Source organism: Saimiri boliviensis, chromosome 9, assembly GCF_048565385.1.
Source record: "Saimiri boliviensis isolate mSaiBol1 chromosome 9, mSaiBol1.pri, whole genome shotgun sequence".
Taxonomy (NCBI): Eukaryota; Metazoa; Chordata; class Mammalia; order Primates; family Cebidae; genus Saimiri; species Saimiri boliviensis.
Genome location: NC_133457.1, coordinates 11,251,110 through 11,265,432, shown reverse-complemented (window position 1 = coordinate 11,265,432; position 14,323 = coordinate 11,251,110). Strand labels below are relative to the sequence as shown.

General features: G+C 32.5%; 1 long non-coding RNA gene across 1 annotated transcript in view; it reads left to right on the top strand.

Moving 5' to 3' along the window:
* The window catches only part of LOC141585583 (uncharacterized), a 59,777-nt gene that overhangs the window by 14,722 nt on the left and 30,732 nt on the right, over positions 1–14,323 (top strand). The window contains exons 2-3 of the long non-coding RNA XR_012519117.1: positions 8,732–8,828; positions 9,958–10,012. This is a non-coding gene — a long non-coding RNA (uncharacterized LOC141585583). The remainder of the gene's footprint in view (positions 1–8,731; positions 8,829–9,957; positions 10,013–14,323) is intronic.

Below are 14,323 nucleotides of genomic sequence, written 5' to 3'. Positions count from 1 at the left end.
AAAACATCATAGTACTGGTACTAAAATAGAGATATAGATTAATGGAACAGAACAGAGGCCTTGGAAGTAATACCACACATCTACAACCATCTGATCTTTGACAAACCTGACAAAAACAAGCAATGGGGAAAGGATTCTCTATTTAATAAAGGATGTCGGGAAAACTGGCTAGCCATATGCAGAGAATTGAAACTGGATCCCTTCCTTACACCTTATACAAAAATTAACTCCAGATGGATTAAAGATTTAAACATAAGACTCAACGCCATAAAAACCCTAGAAGAAAACCTAGGCAAAACCATTCAGGACATAGGCATAGGCAAGGACTTCATGACTAAAACACCAAAAGCAATGGTAACAGAAGCCAAAATAGACAAATGGGATCTAATTAAACTCCAGAGCTTCTGCACATCAAAATAAACTATCATTAGAGTGAACCAGAAGCAACAGAATGGGAAAATTTTTTGCAATCTACCCATCTGACAAAGGGCTAATATCCAGCATTTACAAAGAACTTAAACAAATTTACAAGAAAAAAAAAAAAAAAAAAAAAACAAAGAACCCCATCAAAAAGTGGACAAAGGTTATCAACAGACACTTTTCAAAAGAAGACATTTATGCAGCCAACAAACGTGAAAAAAAGCCTATCACTGGTCATTAGAGAAATGCAAATCAAAACCACATTGAGATACCATCTCATGTCAATTACAATGGCAATCATTAAAAAATCTGGAGACAAGAGATGCTGGAGAGGATGTGGAGAAATAGGAATGCTTTTGCACTGTTGGTGGGAGTGTAAATTAGTTCAACCATTGTAGAAGACAGTGTAGTGATTCTTAAGGATCTAGAAATAGAAATTCCATATGACCAAGCAATCCCATTACTGGGTATATATCCAAAGGATTATAAGTGGTTCTATTATAAAGACACATGCACAGGTATGTTCATTGCAGCAGTGTTTACAATAGCAAAGAGTTGGAACCAACCCAAATGCCCATCAATAATAGACTGAATGTGGCACATATACACCATATAATGAATGCTATGTAGCCATAAAATCGAGTAAGTTCATGTCCTTTGCAGGGACACGGATGAATCTGGAAAACTTAATTCTCAGTAAACTGACACAAAAACGGAAAACCAAACACCACATGTTCTCACTCATAAGTGGGTGCTGAACAATGAGGATACAAGGATACATGGAGGGGAATATCACACAGTGGGGCCTGTTGTGGGGTAGGAGAGCTAGGGGAGGGATAGCAGGAGGTGGGGGGATTGGGAAGAGATAACATTAGGAGAAATGCCTAATGTAGATGATGGGGAATGGATGTAGCAAACCACCATGGCATGTGTATACCTATGTAACAATCCTGCACAATCTGCACATGCACCCCCGAACTTAAAGTATAGTTTATATATATATATATATGTTTCAGGAAGGAAGCTATATCACACAAAAGGAAAAATGTAAGTAGTAAGGTGAGCAAAGAAACTGATAAAGAAGTAGATAAACCTAAGCTAGCAATAACCAAGTAAACAATAACACTAACAATGAATAATTCAGCAATGTATATAAGGTGCAGCTAAAATTCTAAACAATCTGATTAGCAGGCATAATCATAATTAAATGATTCTGAGGCCTTGTATAATTTGGGGCTATTTTAAAAATTAGGTGAAGTCACTAAGTATACAGACATAGAATAAACATTATTTAAAAAAGCAGAGAACATGAAGGAATAGCTTTATGCAAAAGTAACTGCAGTCCTTACCATCATTTTCAATGATAAAAACTGCAATTACTTATGCACCAAGCTGGTAAACAGAAAGCAAAGAGAGAGAGAAAAAAGAAATCTAAAGTTACAGACAGAAATAACTACAAAAATATAGCTAAACCATAATGAAACACAAATATGAAAAAATCAAAATACCTGGACATATAAAAATATGTATATATTGTAGAAAAGAAGGTAGTTTCCACTACCTTGTATAATATTAGACAAAATATTTTTAATATAAAATTTATCTTTCAAGGGTAGAGTCTTTAATACTTAAGCCGTAAAATAAACTCAAAATATATTTAAGTGAATTTAGAGTACTATTCAAAAAAGTTACAAATACAATTTCAAAGTGGAAAGTTTAACAAATCTCTCAGTGATTGATAGATGCATAAGGAAAATATTTGTAAAAACACAGTTTTAAACAATATAATTGAAAACAAACCATTAGAAAACCCATAATCTTGTAAGGAAACATGAAATATTTAAGAAACAGTCCTACTCTAGACAAACAGTATAATCTGTATTTTAAAATATATATTTTAAAAATATATAGCATATATGCAATTAAATGTCTTAAGGATTAAGGAAATTGGAAAACAGAAATGAAAGATAAAATAAGCACTTTACTTAAACTTGTGTTATCCTGACAAGCTGTAATACAAGTCAATTTTAAGTGAGTATTTTTAAAAGAAAAATGGAGTGAAAATTCATTACCTATTTTTCTATTCTTAAAAAAGTATAATAAGAGAGTAAACTCAAAGAAAGCAGGAGAAAGAAGATAATACATAGTGAACTGAAATTATTAAAATGGAAACAAAAACAGAAACGACCGAGAGAACTGAAAATCGCTTCTTTCAGAAAGATGAATAAAATAGATGCTTCTCAAGCAAATCCACAGAAGAAAAAAAGACAAAATAAATTAAGAATGACAAAAAAATACAAGTTTTTTTTTTACATCTAAATGTATACTATGACCACCTAATGCTGATAAATTGTAATTTTGTTGAAATGAACAACTTTCAGAAAATCTACTCACCAAAACCAATTTGAGAAATAGGAAAATCACACATAGAACCATTCATGAATCAGAATCAGTACCTAAAATATATCAATGTCAAGATAACTGCAGAAATACATAAAATCAACAAAATACTCATTTGCTATTAGGAGGTGCCTCTCTACACAGACAGTGGTGGAGTATGGTTTTAGGATTAGCAAACTTTAGAAAACTCTATATTTTATTGCGTTAAATAGAATAAAAAAAGTTATGTTGCCATCTCACCCCATGCAGGAAAAAGCCTCTTGATTAAATTATCAAATATTTGAGTTAAAATTAAGTCAAATAAAAATCCTTAACCACCTAGGACTGGATGAGAACTTCTTTAACCAAATGATAAAATTTATCAAAAATTCACATTAAATACCACATCTTAATAATAGATCTTTAAGAACCTTTTATTGAAAATCTGGAATACAACGAAGACTCCCAGTATCAACACTTCTATTCAACATTATTTGGGAGATCCTAATAAACATAATGTGACATAAAATATAATATTGTAACATGTTAAAAGAAAGGTAGAATAAATTATTTGCAGAAAATAAGGCATAATTGGTTATGTAGACAGTTTAAAAGAAAAAATAGTTTATCAGTAAAAAGAGTTTAGTGAAGTGGAACATTAATAAATATTGATTATAATTATTAGTTTCATTAGGAATTAGTTTTAAAATCCACCTTTTAATTGACACAGTTTACAAGAACAAACAAAATTATCAGTTATATAAAAAGGAATGTAGCAAAAAACAAACAAGATTTTCAAGGAAAGTAATTACATTTTATTAAAAGACATAATAAAGGAAATCCTAAATATGCATAAAGAGGTATACTGGGCAATTGTTAAAATATGTACATAATAATACATCTTTCTCTAAATTAACATATACATTTAGGCAATAATAATAAAAATGACAGCAAGATGCGTCATGAACTCTGACAAGCTGATCCTAAATTAGGAATTGAAAAGAGCAAAGGTTAATTCAGCCACCTTTAGAGAAAGAAGGAGACAAAGATGTTGTTGAAGAGAAGGAAGGAAAAGGGGACACGATCTGTCTAATAGTGAACACTTCTATAGAGCTATTTCTAAATACTACAGTATAGAACAAACTATTGCAATGAGAACCTAATAACCCAAAAGTAAGTACACATATAATGACAAAAGTTACAGCCTAAACAATGCTGAAATAATGGACTATTAAATAACATCATGAGAAAAACATTGAAGGCACAATTGACTAACACATTTTTTAATGACAGATACAAATAAATTATTATATCACAGTGTACACAAGAGTAGATTGCAGATTACTTTAAAAATATATGTAAAAGGCAAAGCTGCCAAATTGCTAGAAGAAAATATTAAAGGATAATTTATAATATCAGAAGAATATTGTTAATAAGGTTTAAAAGGCCTTAATAAAAAATAAAATTTTTTGAAAATATATATACTAAAATTAAAATCTTGACCAAAGACACCATGAAAAAATAAGTTAATTATATCACTAGTTGAAAAGAGGTATCTATAGCACAAAGAGTTAGTTTGAAATAAAATAAAACCTGTAAATCTATAAGATAAAAGCTAAAATATAGAACAAGAGAGATGGATATGAACAGGCACTTCACAGAGGAAACAAGCTGAATGATCAATAAATACGTGGAAAGAAAATTAAAACTACAATAAAATGCCATTTTTTATCTATGATATTGACTAAAATTTAAAAGTCTAACATAGTCAAGTGTTGACAAGGGTATGGGGAGGCACCAGCCTTAGGTCGTTCCTGCTGTGAATTGACATGGTCACTTCAGAGAGTAGTTTGGTCATACTTGGTATATTTGATAATGCAATGTAATACAGTAGTTAAAATGAGCAAAGTACAGTAAGTATAAACATCTGCCATTTCAAAAGTATAGGAATAAGTTTAAAAAGTTAATTGCAAAGGGATACATATGGTATGAAATGTTTATGTACTCTTTAAATGTCTCCAAAGCGATAGTATGTATTTTCTACGGATGAATATTTACTGTATAAAAATATATGTGGGAGAAATAAACACCAACTTCAGAATAATGATTACCTCTGGAGAAAAAAATGAAGAAAGGATGGAGGTAGTGTACAGCTTTCACTACTTCCATAATATTTATTTACTTTTTTGATTTCTAAGAGAACTTAACTGATATGGAAAACTTAATATTTAATTACCGTATTATATTTAATAAGCCCATATTTAGTATGCAGCAGTCACTGTTGTACATGCTTTACAAATATTGCTTGATTTAATTCTAATGATCAAATCTATGAGATAGTATTATACAATGCTGATTTTGTAATCAGGAGAGTGAGATAGAAAATTTAAGTGGCTTGCCCAAGTTCACATAAAGCTAGATATTGAAGCTAGGTAGTCTGCTTACTGATATTATGCCCTTTCTTGTGTGACTCATTTCTTCAACATCTGTAGTACATGTACATGGATATTTATAATATAATTTTTCATATCTTGCAACATTCTTAAAATTATCATATTAAAAGGAAACAAAAATGAAAATAGAGGAAAGTCTGCTTGCCACTATTAGGTAATAAATGGAGTGTGTGTATCAAAAAAAGCCAGTTGATAGAAATAAGTTCCAACATATCAATAATCTTAATAATGGTAAATGGTCTATGCTCATTCATTACATTTCAGCTAAATAATATTTAGAAGAGAGAAGTCTAATGCACCAAAACATAGGAAGTGAAAGTAAAAGGATAAAAAGAAATAAGCTAGGTAAATATTAACCAAAAGAAAGATGGTATGTTTATGTTCACTTTATAAAAGCTAGGTTTTAATACAAAAATGATAATTTTTGAAAATAGAGAAGGCAACTCCATCATGAAAGTCTTTCTTCAACAAGAAGATAGTTATTTAAAATTTGTGTGTGCCTAATAAAATAACCACACATATATACTCAAAATTGATAAAACTTCAGGGATAATTTTTTTAATTGATCCTTTTGGTGATTTTATGTGTCAGTTTGACTGGGCCACTGGGTGCCAAGATGTTTGATCAAACATTATTCTGTTGTGTCTGTGAGGATATTTCTGGATGAGACTAACATTTTACTTCATAGACAGAGTAAAACAGATTCCTCTCACCATGTGGGTGAGGTTTATGCAATCAGTTTAAGATTTGGGTAGAACAAAAAGGATAAAATAACAGGAAATTCCCCCTGGCTGACTGTATTTGAGCTGGAACTTTGTGTTTTTATGCCTTTAGACTCAAACTAAAACCTTGGCTGTTCTCGGATCTTGAGGTTGCCAGTCTTCAAACTGGAACCACATTATTGGCCATTCTGGTTCTCAGGTCTTTGAACTAAGACTAGAACCAGCAGCTCTTCTGGGTCTCCAATCTGCAAACTGTAGATCTGAGAACTTGTTGGCCTCCATAACTGCATTAACCAATTTTTTATACTCTCCCTTTCTTTCTCTCTTTCTTTCTTTCTTTCTTTCTTTCTTTCTTTCTGTATATGTGTGTGTGTATGTATATGTATATATGTATATATACATGCACACATATGCAACAGTGAAGCCTTGTGTATATTTGTGCACAGATATACATGCATATACACATACACACGTACATACATAATATTGTTTCTGCTACTCTGTAGAATCCAGACTAATACAACACCAAAATGGATTATTTCCATAAAAATTTCTTGAAGATTGATGTCAAGGTAATAAAAATCATTAGGGGAGAAATGACAGATACAGGCAAGGGGACAGAAGGCAGAAAACCACACTGCCATGTGTGTACCTATGCACAATCTTGCATGTTCTTCACATGTACCCCAAAACCTAAAATGCAATAAAAAAAGAAAAAATAAAAATAAATAAAAATCATTAAAAAACAAGTTTTGAAAAATTAAATAAACAAACATTCTAATTGGGATATATCAACTTCCAAATACAATAATCTGAGAAAGAATACTTTTCTCAACCACAAGTAAAATTTTACTATTACTATTTTACATTTGGTCACATACTAGTATGTAAGCAAGTCTTAACAAATGTCAAATAAGCAGCATCTTAAATACCACAAGTTCTTTGACCTCAAGCAATTAGGTTGGAAGTCAATTGCAAATGATTTAAGTGCTCATTTATTTGAAAAATTTAAAAGCCCATAAAGCAGTTCTCAGGAATTTTATGAATCCATACCTCAAAGAAAATAAAAATTAAAGCATTCAAATATACTCACACATGTATACAAAGATGTCTGTACAAGATTTCACTTTGTTATTGTTTGTTATAGAAAAAGCCTTGAAATGACATAATTGTCCATCATGAAAGAAGGAACTTTCAAATAAAGTATTGTACATCTACAAAATGGTAAATCTAGAAAATAGTCTATTAGTGTTATTAAGGAGAACAAAGTTGTCCTTTGTTGATTAAAGCATTATTAGAAGAAATAAGTTAGGTACAGAATAGCATATAGAGTATACACTCATTTTTAACTTAAAAACATTTATTTTAATATGATATATATTTCTAAGAAATTAAACAAACTTGGATTAGGGACAACTTCAGAAGGAAGAGTTAGACATCTGGGCTCAAGTACTCTTTGCTATTCTCTAGTTTTTTGGTTTTTTTTTCCATTCATTTTCTCTATGCATTTACAATTTTAAAATACTAGTTAAAATGTAGAATGAATCTAAGAATGCCACCCTAAAAATATCTCTTCTCAAATATTGTCAAAGAGCTTTGGGATTCTTCCACAAGTGATTTTTTTCCTTTGGTTTCAGCGCTGGCATGTGCATTGGAATACTCTTCAATAGAATCTGTCCTCAGGGAAGTGTAGCATATAATGTCATCAGTAAATTAATATTTAAAAGGTTATTTCAGTTGCCTGAACTAAAGACACGAGGTGCCAGGGAAAGGAAAGGAGACATCTGGAAGGAAGAAAGTGTGTAAAAGACATTCATACTTCCCATGTCACAATTTTTCTCTGACAAAATTTCATGTTGAGACATCAGTAAATGCTTTTAACTATTGAAACTTTTCCTGCAGTCTCTATTTCTTCAGATAAGAGTCTCAATAGTACAATATTCTTAATTGTAATATCTGGTCTGAAGTAAAAAAAGATAGCAGTTCTGGGAAAAGTGAATAGAGAACTCAGATTAAAGCATGTTTAAAATAGGTCTCAAATTTAGAGCTTCAAATTTACTTTCACATAATTTTCTTAAAAGCCTGCATAATTTTAATTTTATTGCAATCATCACCTTCAGACACTGGTCATTTTGGAGAAGCAATCACAGAAATCTGAAAAATAAAGGCCTGATGAGAATACTTAAATTAACCACATTCCAGAAGCTCAAATCTGAAAAGCAAAGGTGTTTCAAATATAACAGGCCAAATTCTACATTTCTCCTCTATTGAGAAATGTAATATTGCACTTACTAAAAACCAATGGAGTGTTAAATAAAAAATAATTGGATTAAGAGGAGTCATTATATAGTGAGTTAAAGTGACACTGGAATAAATTGAGAAGACAAGCAAGACAGTGATAGAAAACATATTGTCTATTAATTTATTTTGGAGTAATTATTTTGTTTTTGTCTATATAATATTGCCATTAAAAATAATCTAATTTCATATATTTACTTCTAGCATGTGAGTGATTTTTTTTTTATTTTTTATGTTTGGATACCTGATCAAGGATTCCCTATAATTTTTTTCCCCAAAAATTAGTTGTCTGAATATCTCTCACGAAGGAATTTGTCTTTTCTCATTAGTTTTAATATGAACTTGGCATGTATTTTATTGGCTCTTTTACTACATCTCCAGGTGTTGAAATTATTCAGATCTCAGTTATGGATCCTCCGTGCTTTTTTTTTTTTTGAAATAGTTTCTCTCTGTCTCCAGGCTGGAGTGCAGCAGGCAATCTCAGCACTCTGTAACCTCTGCCTCCTGGGTGCAAGTGATTCTCCGGCCTCAGCCTCCTGAATACCTGCATCTACAGGTGCGTGACACCATGCCCAGTTAATTTTTGTATTTTTAGTAGAGGCGGGGTTTCACCATGTTGGTCAGGATGGTCTCAATCTCTTAACTTTGTGATCCACCTGCCTCGGCTTCCCAAAGTGCTGGGATCACAGGTGTGAGCCACCATGTTTTTGGGGGGAGGAGGAGGGAGCTTAAACACCCTTTTTATGCTGACCATTAACAAATTTCTATCTCTAGGCCAGATCTTTGTTCTGAGCTACAGACTTGGCATATCTGTCTGCCTGCTTTACTTCACCACATATCAAAACCAAACCTTTATTTCATCCTCAAAATGTGTTTCCTCCTGAAGTGTTTCACTACTTCAGAAGTTTACAGCACCAAATACCCTACACTTCAAGCTAGAAATGTAGTGGATGATCTTTGAGGCAGCCTATTCTCAATGACACTTTATGCTTCACATTCAACTCTTCACAGGCTGTACGTCCTTCCCAAGAGTTTCATAGACTTAGGCCAGGCACAGTGACTCACTTTGGGAGGCTGAGACAGGAAGATTGCTTGAGGTCAGGAGTTCTAGACCAGCCTAGCCAACATGGTGAAAACCCATCTCTACTAAAAATACAGAATTAGTCAGGCATGGTGGCGAGCACCTGTAGTACCAGCTACTGTGGAGGCTGAGACAGAAAAATTGCATTAATCCAGGAGGTGGAGGTTGCAGTGAGCCAAGATCACATGGTGACTGCACTCCAGCCTGGGCAACAGTAAGAGTCCATCTCAAATATATATTTTATATATATGTATATATACACACACATATATATATACACACACACTATATATAGTGTATATATATATATATACACACACATATTTTCTAAGTTTCTCTCAATATATATATTATATATATTACATAGAGTATATATAATATAAAGACTTAGAGACTATATATATTATATATAATATATAGTATATATAGATATAAAGCATTTATAATATATAGACTTAGAAAATACTATATACTATATTATATATAGTATATAATAATATATATTTTATATATATATATATAGAGAGAGAGAGAGAGAGAGAGAGAGACTTAGAAAATAAATAACCTGCAATTATTGACCTTTTTTTTTTTTTTTTTTTTTTAGCAATCCATCTCAGTTTCTTTACGGACCAGCTGGAGCTCTGCAATGTCATGCTGGAGTAAGTACCATACTCTGTCAGAATTACTATTCTTTTCTTTGTCCCCAGAAAAAGTGTTTTTTAAAAAATGCTCACATGAGGTCAAGGCACAGTGGTTCAGGCCTATAATCCCAGCACTTTGGAAGGTTGAAACAGGCGGATCACTTGAGGTCAGAAGTTTGAGACCAACCTGGCCAAGATGGCAAAACTCCATCTCTACTAACCACACACACCCACACACACTCATACACACACACACACACACACACACACACACACACACACACACAAATTAGTTGGTGTGGTGACCCATGCCTGTCCTCCCAGTTAGTTGGGAGGCTGAGGCAGGAGAAGCGCTTGAACCCAGGAAGCAGAGGTTGCAGTGAGCTGAGATTGTACTAGCATGGGCCACGAGTGAGACTTCGTCTCAAACAAACAAACAAACAAACACGCCAAAAGAAACCACATGAAACAACTAAATAAGTTAAATGATGTCTTTGTTTCAGGGCAAAGTACAAGGCAAATAGAATCAATTGTCATTATATGACCTTTGTAACTACACTCTCAGGTAGTTGATATTTTAGAACCCACTTCATACAGTTGAAATTTGGGTCTCAAAACAGTTCTCTTTAAGTCTGATGTCAGATTACAAAACCGCCTCTTCCCACAATATTGTACTATCTCCCTTGGGGAACCTGCTAGAGAATCATAGAATCAGAAATATCCTTTTTGTGAACATCTCCCAGCTGAGCCAAGGTTTAAATTTTCTGGGAAGATATTACCATGTGCAGTTTCAACCAAATCTTTTCCAACTTTAACCACAGTTATGCTTCACTGGTCTACCTTTTTGTCCAATGCATGCACATCTGCTTTAACACAAAACAATCTGGAAGTTAATAAGAGCAATAACTTTTCTTATTATAGCCTCTGACATCTGAAGATGCTTCCCAATCTTCCATGAATATGTGAAATTCAAAATGTCAGTCTCCAAGTTTCCAATATAATCTTAGTTGCAGTGGAACATTTACAGGAGGTAATTTGCCACAGTGGCAAAATATTTTTGTTAAATACTGTTATTTTATAGCAAGATAAGGCATTAACTGACACACAAGTGTGTCTTTAGAAATGTTATGGTCCTAAAGAAAATGTTTAGAAATAAGTTTCTTCCTTTTTGCTAAATTGCTATCTAACAGCTTTCTTATGCCTGTGAAATGCTAAATAGTTGGAGTACTATTTACCAAGAATGAAAAAGAAAATAAAGGCAGATGATTTGAGAAGGAGGAGGTAAGGAAAAGATAAGATACTTTTTCCTGATTCCTGACTTGCTTTTCATTGTTTTTTTGTGTTTCTGTTTTTGTTTTTTACTTTCTCCTATGTTTCAAAGCAGAGTTTTCCAAACATCACCAAATAAGAATGTTGTTCTTTTAAAAATTTCAAATATTTCTAGGTATTTTCCTTCAAAATCCCAGTTCAGTAATCTGAAATGAAACCTGGAGAACTAGTAGTTTAATAAGTATGCTAAGTGATTATTGCCAAAATGACAATTGTGAAATATTTAGTAAACCATCCAGGAGCTAGGTAATTTAAAACATTTAATAATTGGCTCTTACTGTAAGGGTAAAGGATTTTGTTAAAATGACTTTTTAAATGCAACACTTATTAAAAGGATAGAATTGAGCACTTTAGCACTTTCAATAAATACCTTTTAAGTATGTTTTCTAAAATGGCAAAATTTTTTCATTAATTTGAAGTTAGCATTATAGCCACAAAATAATTTCTGTGTTGGCTTGTTGAAATTCTTCATATCATAAGTTATAAAAATTATCCGGGATTTTTAAAACTCAAGAAAAACACTATTAAAAATATATATAGAAGTGTCAATGTCCAAAAAAAATTTTTTAAAAATAACTCTTACAAATATGCAACAATAAATATAGACAATCTAACCCAGTAGAAGAAAGCAGGACAGGTTAATAGTTAGATCAATTTCAGAAAAGAGGAAAGTCAAATGACGAATAAAACATGACTAGATGCTGGAGCTCGTTAGTAATCAGAGGATATAAATCAAAACCACATGAAGTTCCAAATTTCATTCATTAGCTTGGCTGCTATTCAAATAATAATGCCAATTGCAGTCACGGATGTAAGGAAGAGTAAGTTTGCTCCATCAATCCACAGAACTACTTGATGATTTGACAATATTTAGTCAAGTTAGGGTGACTAAAAAACTTCATTGTTAAAACTGAAACATTTTTAGAATAAAAAAGTACTAAAATATACAAAATTATTTCATATTTAATATATTGTTTACTCACAAATAAGTTTTACTATATTGATGGGCCTATAAAATAGTTTTCTTCAAACTGTTTTTGAAAATATAATCCTTCAGCCTGACGCGATGGTTCACACTTTGTAATCCCAGCCTTTTGGGAAGCTGAGACAGGTGGATCACGAGGTTAGTAGTTCAAGAACAGCTGTTCTTGAACTGAAGACATAGATTTGTGCATAAACTACAGTCTGAGATGACACCACTATACTCCAGCCTGGGCAACAGAACAGGACTCTGTCTCAAAAGAAAAAAAAAGAAAAGAAAAGCCTTCAAAAATGTAAAACCCTAATTACTTACCTTGAAGCAAAACAGAAAAATAACTTCTTTATATTTGTCATTTGAAAATTAAAATTAGGAGAAATAATTATTCTGGAGCATATTTTTATGCATTAATTAATATTGTAGCCATAATTATCCATGGTTCTTTTCTACAAAATGTATTTCTTTTAATTTTTCATTGATTTTTAATAAAATTACTGTCAAGATTTTCTCAAGTTGCATTTTGTCATCAATAAAAAGGTCATTGACCATGTTTAGCTTTATAATCGAACTTTAAAAAACATTTATCATATTGTTTAATCTTTTATTCCTGGCAGAAAAAACTTTCAACAGCATTATTTTGATTCAAATGATTGATTGAAAAATGAAACTTTTTTAAATCTAATTTTTCGATAGATGGAAAACAGCATTATTCAACACTTCTGAAATTTCTTCTGTTGTTGAGATATAGGCCAAACAAAATATAAAAGAGGCCTCAGAAATAATACCACACATCTACAATCATCTAATCTTTGACAAACCTGACAGAAACAAGCAATGGGGAAAGGATTTCCTATTTAATAAATGGTGTTGGGAAAACTGGCTAGCCATATGCAGAAAGCTGAAACTGGAACCCTTCCTTACACCTTATACAAAAATTAACTCCAGATGGATTAAAGATTTAAACATGAGACCTAACACCATAAAAACTCTAGAAGAAAACATGGGCAATACCATCCAGGACATAGGCAAAGGCAAGGACTTCGTGACTAAAACACCAAAAGCAATGGCAACAAAAGCCAAAATAGACAAATGGAATCTAATTAAACTCCAGAGCTTCTGCACATCAAAAGAAACTCTCATTTGAGTGAACTGGCAACCAACAGAATGGGAAAATATTTTTGCTGTCTACCCATTTGACAAAGGGCTAATATCCTGAATCTACAAAGAACTTAAACAAATTTACAAGAATAAAACAACCCCGTTAAAAAGTGGGCAAAGGATATCAACAGACACTTTTCAAAAGAAGACATTTATGCAGCCAACGAACATATGAAAAATCTCATAATCACTGGTCATTAGAGAAATGCAAATCAAACCACACTGAGATACCATCTCACACCAGTTACAATAGTGATCATTAAAAAATCTGGAGACAACAGATGCCGGAGAGGTTGTGGAGAAATAGGAACACTTTTGCACTATTGGTGGGAGTGTAAATTAGTTCAACAATTGAGGAAGACAGTGTGACAATTCCTCAAGGATCTAGAAATAGAAATACCATTTGACCCAGCAATCTTATTACTGGGTATATACCCAAAGGATTATAAATCATTCTGCTATAAAGACACATGCACACGTATGTTTATTTCAGCACTGTTTGCAATAGCAAAGACCTGGAAACAACCCAAATGCCCATAAGTGATAGACCAGATAAAGAAAAAGTGGCACATATATACACCATGAAATACTGTGCAGCCATAAAAAAGGATGAGTTCATGTCCTTTTCAGGGACATGAATGAGGCTGGAAACTTATCATTCTCAGTAAACTGACACAAGAACAGAAAACCAAACGCTGCATGTTTGCACTCATAAGTGGGTGTTGAACAATGAAAATACATGGACACATGGAGGGGAACATCACACCTTGGGGCCTGTTGGGAGTTGTGGGGGCTAGGGGAGGGATAGCAGGGAGTAGGGGCATTGGGGAGGGATAACATTAGGAGGAATACCTAATGTAGAT